The 6,525-nt window shown below is 47.9% G+C and overlaps 1 long non-coding RNA gene across 1 annotated transcript; it reads left to right on the top strand.

Moving 5' to 3' along the window:
* The first annotated feature begins 2,590 nt into the window (after nt 1–2,590).
* Nucleotides 2,591–6,442, top strand: LOC132657573 (uncharacterized). Its single transcript, XR_009595968.1, has 3 exons — nt 2,591–3,023; nt 4,465–5,451; nt 6,282–6,442. It is a non-coding gene; the product is annotated as an uncharacterized LOC132657573 (long non-coding RNA).
* Nucleotides 6,443–6,525: the final 83 nt, after the last annotated feature.

Below are 6,525 nucleotides of genomic sequence, written 5' to 3'. Positions count from 1 at the left end.
GCTTCATGCATGACCTGGGGGCCCAGACTCCAACCTTTAAAGCCTCCAACTTCCAGATTCTTCCATTCTACTGATGGGCACCTGGAGGCTCTAAGATGATTGGTCTGAATCCATCTGCTGCCTGTCTGCCAATGGCTAAGGGCCCCTCTGCAGCTTGGCTAAACTTTAACTGCCCCCTGAGCCAGCAAAACTACTGCTCAGCGCCTCCATGAGAAACACCTGGCTGTTGGTTAACCTCTTCCTCTTCAGCTCAAATCTCAGACCGGCCTGATCATTTCAGTCAGGTTAATCACAATCACACTTTTGCTCCTAGTGTGATAAAATAGTCGGTCATTACAAAAGCAGTTTATAAAACTGCTTACCAAAGTGTAACATAGACATAGAAAAGCACGCATATCAAAAATTGGCAACTTGATGAACCTTAACCCATCTGTATAACCTGCACCCAGTCAAGAAACAGAATTGGTCAGCACCCTGCAACACCACTGGCCTGTGTGCTTTCTTCCTCTCCTTGCCCTCAGCGTAACCACTATCCTGATGACCTTTAACAGCGCAGATTGGTCCTGCTTGGTTTTGTCCCACAAAAACAATTTTAAGAGAAGTAGACCATTCTCTTATCCACACCCCTAGACACATATTTTAATTGATTGATTGATTCAATTCATCATTGACCAGATGTTGACTGTGTATAAAGTGGATCAAAAATCTGAATTAAAACAAAATATTCTGGGACTTCCTTGGCGGTCCAATGGTTAAGACTCCACACTTCCAAGGCAAAGGTTGCAGGTTCCATCCCTGGTCAGGAAACTAAGATCCCATATGCTGTGGGGCATGGCCGAAACCTCCAAAAAGCAAAAACCAAGAACCTGTGGCCTCAAAGGGTCTTTGGCTGTAAACTGACCCTTCACTGAGCCTGCAGAATCCCAAAGTATATCCTTCATAAAGGGCCCAGAACATGCAAGCCCATCTGATCACTTCCTCTAAAGTTCAAGTGCTTATCTCACTGGGTTTTTAAATTTTTTTTGCTTTCTTTCCTCTTGATTTTATTTTATTCGTTTAGTTCTGAAGGAGGGCAATTAGAGATGCTTGGGGGAATTCCGCCTCCCCCACCTCCCCACAATTCTAGCTTTGATCACTCCTAGATGGAGAAATCATCTCATAAGGCTACCTTCTGCATTTTCCAAGAAGATGTGGCAAGTTAGCTTTAAACTGTTAAACACACAACTCAAACCCCCCAAAGCTGTCCTGTTTGTGCTCAGATATGCTGCAGCTTTTGCTTGCTGATTCTAGCCCAGCCCTCTGCAATCTCCCTGAATTAATTGTCAATTCAATATTCAGGTTTTGGGTGTTTGCCTGAGTGCCAGGCTCAGAGGCACATGAGGTGGGGCTTTCTGAACTCTGAATTCTACTTATGGAGATCCTGGGATTGACTGATTCAGGGATGTGGCTAAACCAACACTTACTACAGAACATTCCACTGAACACTAATCCCCAGAAATGCTTTGTGAAAATAGAGCTTGGAGCTCAAAAGAGTTGAGCAAATGCTCCCTGCTCTCTGGTCTCTTTCTCATATCATGTCTTATACCAGCACATAAGACTCTGGGAGATCCGGAAGCATAAAAACTGATTCACTTTGCCAGTGTTTTGAAGACTTACGTGACTTAGAATTCCTTTTCCTATAGAAGGCCTGTGAGTACTTCTCAGAATTAGTGTCCTCAGGGCAGGATACAGACCAAGTAACTTTAAGCATCCTCCCAAACCGCACTAGCCCATGGTGATACTGAGCCCTTGAAATGTGGCCGCTCAAAACTGAGATGTACTGTGTGTAAAGGCATTTCCGAGGTGTCGCAGTTGGTAAAGAACCTGCCTGCCAAAGCAGGAGATGCAAGAGACGTGGGTTCAAACCCTGAGTTGGGAAGATCCCCTAGTGAAGGAAATGACAATGCATTCCAGTATTCTTGCCTGAGAAATCCCATGGGCCGTGATCAGAGGAGACTGGTGGACTACAGTGCACGGGGTGGCAAAGAGTCAGACACGACTGAGCACAGAGATGCTGCACTGTGAGTGTAAAACACACACCAGATTTCAAAATCCTAGAAGAAAATCAAAGGTTAAAAATTTATATCTGGCTTATATGTTGAAATAAGACAATTTTTGAAATATTGGGTTAAAACGTACTGTTAAAATTAACTTCATCAGGGACTTCCCTGGTGGTCCAGTGGTAAAAGCTTCACCTTCCAATTCAGGCAATGCCAGTTTGATCCCCGGTCAGGGAGCTAAGATTCCCACGTGCCTCGTGGCCAGAGAAACAAAACATAAAACAGAAATAGTATGGTAACAAATTCAAGAAAGATTTAAAAAATGGTCCTCATCAAGAAAAAAAACTCTTTAAAAAGTTAATTTCATCTTTTTCTATTTCGCTTTTTAAAATGTGACTATTAGAAAATACCGAGTTATGCATGTGGCATGCATTATGTTTCCATTGGAGGGTGCTACTTCAACATCCTGCCATGCTGTGCAGGCTCTGTGGGCTGAAAGAGGGGCATGGGACAGGGAGAGGGTTTGCAGCCCAGTGGAGGAAGTACAGGGTGACCCTGGGAATTCACTGAAGGGGCAGCTCACAAAGCTTCAAGACAGGCTGGTCAGGAAGTGGTGACTAAACTGAGACGTGAAAGATGAACAGGAGTTAGACAGGGGAAGGCAGAGAAAATAGCATGAGCTCAGCCCTGGAAGAGAAAGACAAACTGAGTATTCCAGAATGTCTGATGTGGGAGGTGGGGAAGAGAGGGTAGGTAGTGACCCAACATGAGACCAGAGAGGGCAGCCAGGGTCAAGATTTTTGGAGGCCTGGTAAGCCCTGGGTCAGGAAGATTCCCTGGAGAAGGAGAAAGACATGGCAATCTACTCCAATATTCTTGCCTGGAGAATCCCATGAGCAGAGGAGCCTGGCGGACTACAGTCCATGAAGTCGCAAGGAGTGGCACACAACTGAAGCAACTTAGCATGCATGCGTGTAAGCCCTGGTAAGGAGTTTCTCCTGAGAGCAGTGAGACACCACTGAAGGGTTTTCAGCTAGGTGAGATTAGGAAGAACTGAATTTTTAGAAAGAATAGGTATTTGGATGGGGCGTAGATATGAGTGTAGAGATAAAATACAGGCAGGATGTCTACTCGGAAACTGTTGGAGTCATCGAGGAGTGAGAAGTCTGGAAACTATTCTACAAACCCCAGAATTAAGGAAATCCAGCATCTGGCAAAAGAGTCAGAGATGGGACCACTGGCTGGGACTCCTACTTGAAGGTGGGACCAGATGAGAGAGTGGTTGTTATTGCTGCTGGTTAGTTGCTAAATCATGTTTGACTCTTTTGCAACCCCCTGGACTATAGCCCACCAGGCACCTTCTGTCTCTGGGGTTCTCCAGGCAAGAATAGTGGAGTGGGTTGCCGTTTCCTCCTCCAGGGAATCTTCCTGACCCAGGAATCGAACTCAGGTTTCCTGCATTGGCAGGTGGCTTCTTTACCACTGAGCCACCAGGAAAGCCCAGAGAGGGTGGAGCCAGGGTTGATATCCCATGTTGGTTTTAATTTTATTTATTTGTTTATTTCTTTGGCTGTGCCTCAAGGCATTCGGGATGTTAGTTTCCCTACCCGGGTTGGAACTTGTGTGTCCTGCAGTGGAAGCACAGAATCTTAACCACTGGACCACTGGGGAAGTCCCCCGGTTTTAAATGGTGAGGCTGTGATGGGAAAACAGAAGTCCTTGGGAGGGGAAGATGATGAATTTAGGGTCGTTCAAGTGGAGGATGGAATGAAATGTGGTGCATAGAGTGGGGATACCCAAGATGAAGTGGACAGCTGGGTGTGGTTCTCAGAAGAGAGCTACGGGGTGGAGGTAGAGTCCACAGGAAACATCTCCTGCCTCATCTGCACAATGAGGCCGTGATCTACCTCCCAGTGTTAATGTGATAATTAGATGATGTATCGAGTTGAATGTGCCAGGCCTTGCACAGGCTCGCAGTAGGTGCTTAGGGAGATTTGGTTCTTTGTTTCAGAGAGTCTGTCAGTTCCATTTCCTACATGGTCAAATGTACCAAGTGCTTTGCAGATACCACTTCCTCCTCCAGTACCCACGGGACCCACATCTTTGTTCTCAAAGTCCCCAGTGCACTGATGGGGAGATGTTACTGGAAAAAGCTGTGGGGAGAGGGAGTGTAGGTAGCTTCCCCCTGCCTGGGTTATCCTCGAGCGAGAAGGGAGAGGGCAGTCAGTGCTCTGCAGTGGAGGAGATGCTGTCCTGGGCAACTGGAGCTGGGGCCACCTGCCCCAAACCTGCCATCAGCAAGTCAAGAGACCTTGCCCTGTTCTAAGCCTCAATTACTCCACTGGCTAAAGGAGGAAGCTTCCCTGGTTCAGTCCCTGCCTTCTCCTGGCTCCCAGAAAGCCTCTTCCCTTTTCTTGACCCACAGAAGACATCACTTCCTTGAAGACTTGGCTCGCTGTGGGCCTCCTGGCGTCTCCTTGCTGGGGCGGAAGGCCAAAATCTTGACAAGATTAAGAAGAGGTTTTGGGACTGGGCCAGCTGGGAAAACAGGAAAGATGACGAACCAGACTCCCCTCCCCCTCTCCTCCTGGGGGTTGTTTATTCCAGTTTTCCCTCAGCCGAGTTTTCCGGATCCATCGTAATGCTTGACATTTCAGCTGGTGTCTGGCCTCTGGCCCCAGGGCACCTAACGCACCTCTCCATCACAGAGCTCACGGAATAGACTCGCTCCCGTGCCCACTTGGCCAACTGCGCCGAGCTCCTGGAAAGCAGCAAGTACACAGATATATCTAAACTGAGAGCCTCCCACAGTCCAGGGGAGGACTTGTCCTCTCCCACAAGCTTCTCCAGCTGCCGTAATCCTGTCATTTTCAGCCATGGGAAATGAGGTTCAGGGAAGCCACCCATGTCACCCAGCGTGCTGGCGATGGCTCCAGAAACAGGGAGGGCTGGAAGGGAGAGGGATACCTTATCAATGAGAGGCAAGTTTTTCTGGAGGCTGCTGCTGAAACTTGTTTGGTTTCAATTCTGACTCTACAATTTCCTGCCTGTGGAATTCAGGCAGGTTCCTACGGGGAGGCAGCGTGGGGTGTAGCCGGTTAAGAGCACAGACCCTGGAATTGAAAGTCAGTTCCGCCATCTGCTCATTCTGTGACCTTGGGCAAGTTCCTTCGCCTCTCCGTACCGCAGTTTCCACAGCTGTAAAACACGATAATAATAGCTCTGACCACATAGACTTGTCGTGCGGATTAAATGTGATAATCCATGTGGAACACTTCGCACAGTGTCTGGCCCAGGGGCCGATTCCTTTCGTGTCAGCTGCATATGGATTCAGACCTCGTGGACTTCCGCCCCACCTGCTCCCCAGCCTGTCACCCGTCACCCTGGTGGCTCACTCAGCCCTTGGCGTGTGGTAGGTACCCACTGGTGTGCTGACTGCAGGAGTGGTTGGGGATTGACTCAGTGTTTCTGAAAACGAGTTTCTGATAATGTGTGGGAGGAGGATCCTGAAGGAAGATTTTCGGGAGTTTCCCAACCATCCTGCGAGGGATTGCTTTTTGCACGCTAGTATGAACTTGAAAATATTTCCAGACGTCTTTTGCCTCCCTGATGGCAGAAGCCACTTGTATGTTCACTGTGAACTGTTCAAACGTTACACACAGATATCAGGCTAAAGTCCTGAGTAATCCTGCTTTGAAAGAAGGTTCACTGTTTATCTAAGACACGCACCGTTTATCTGAGGAATGTCCTTCCAGATTTTCTGTGCCTGGTATTTGAGCTCTGCTGTGTGTCCCACTCTGGTATCAGTCTAGATGACTGACTGTACCTTAGGGTGGGCATTGTTGGGCTAGGATGCAGAATTTCATGGAACACTTAATCAGCAGTTAAAGCCACCGATGACTCACACCCGAGGCATACAATTAGCCTTCAGGACTCTGAGACCCGGAAATGACGAATCAAGTTCCCACCTGGCTTCGGAGTGAGTCCTGAGATTAAATTTCAGCAAGGAGATCCTCCAGTGTGCTTGATCTCGATTATGTGCAAGTCAACCAAGCCTTCATGAGGGGGCAGAATGGGAGCTGTGGCCCCGCTGCCCAGAGAATAGCACCCAACCCCTCCCCACCCCCTCAACCCCTATCACTCACTTACTGTGTGTAGAGAACTGAGCTGAAGGAGCCAGCCAGGCTGGGCTGGACACGGGTGGCTTCTGTGACCTCAGGCAAGTTGCTTCTCTTTCCCCAGGTTTCTCATCTGAAGAAGGAGGAGAATCTTCCCGCCTTGAAAGGCACATTCCCCCATCCATCCATCCATCCATTCATCCATCCATCCATCCATAGAAGATGGTATTTCATAAGCATGTGGGAGGATTACTCAATAAACATAGCTATCTGGAAAAAAAAAAATTGAGTCCAGTGGTAGATTGTATTATTGTTCAGCAAATATTTACTTTCCCCAGCCCTCTTCACTATGGGAGGAATATACTTCC

Source organism: Ovis aries, chromosome 13 (genome assembly GCF_016772045.2).
Source record: "Ovis aries strain OAR_USU_Benz2616 breed Rambouillet chromosome 13, ARS-UI_Ramb_v3.0, whole genome shotgun sequence".
NCBI lineage: Eukaryota > Metazoa > Chordata > Mammalia > Artiodactyla > Bovidae > Ovis > Ovis aries.
Note: the sequence above shows the minus strand (reverse complement) of the source record. Positions and strands in the feature narration are given on the sequence as shown.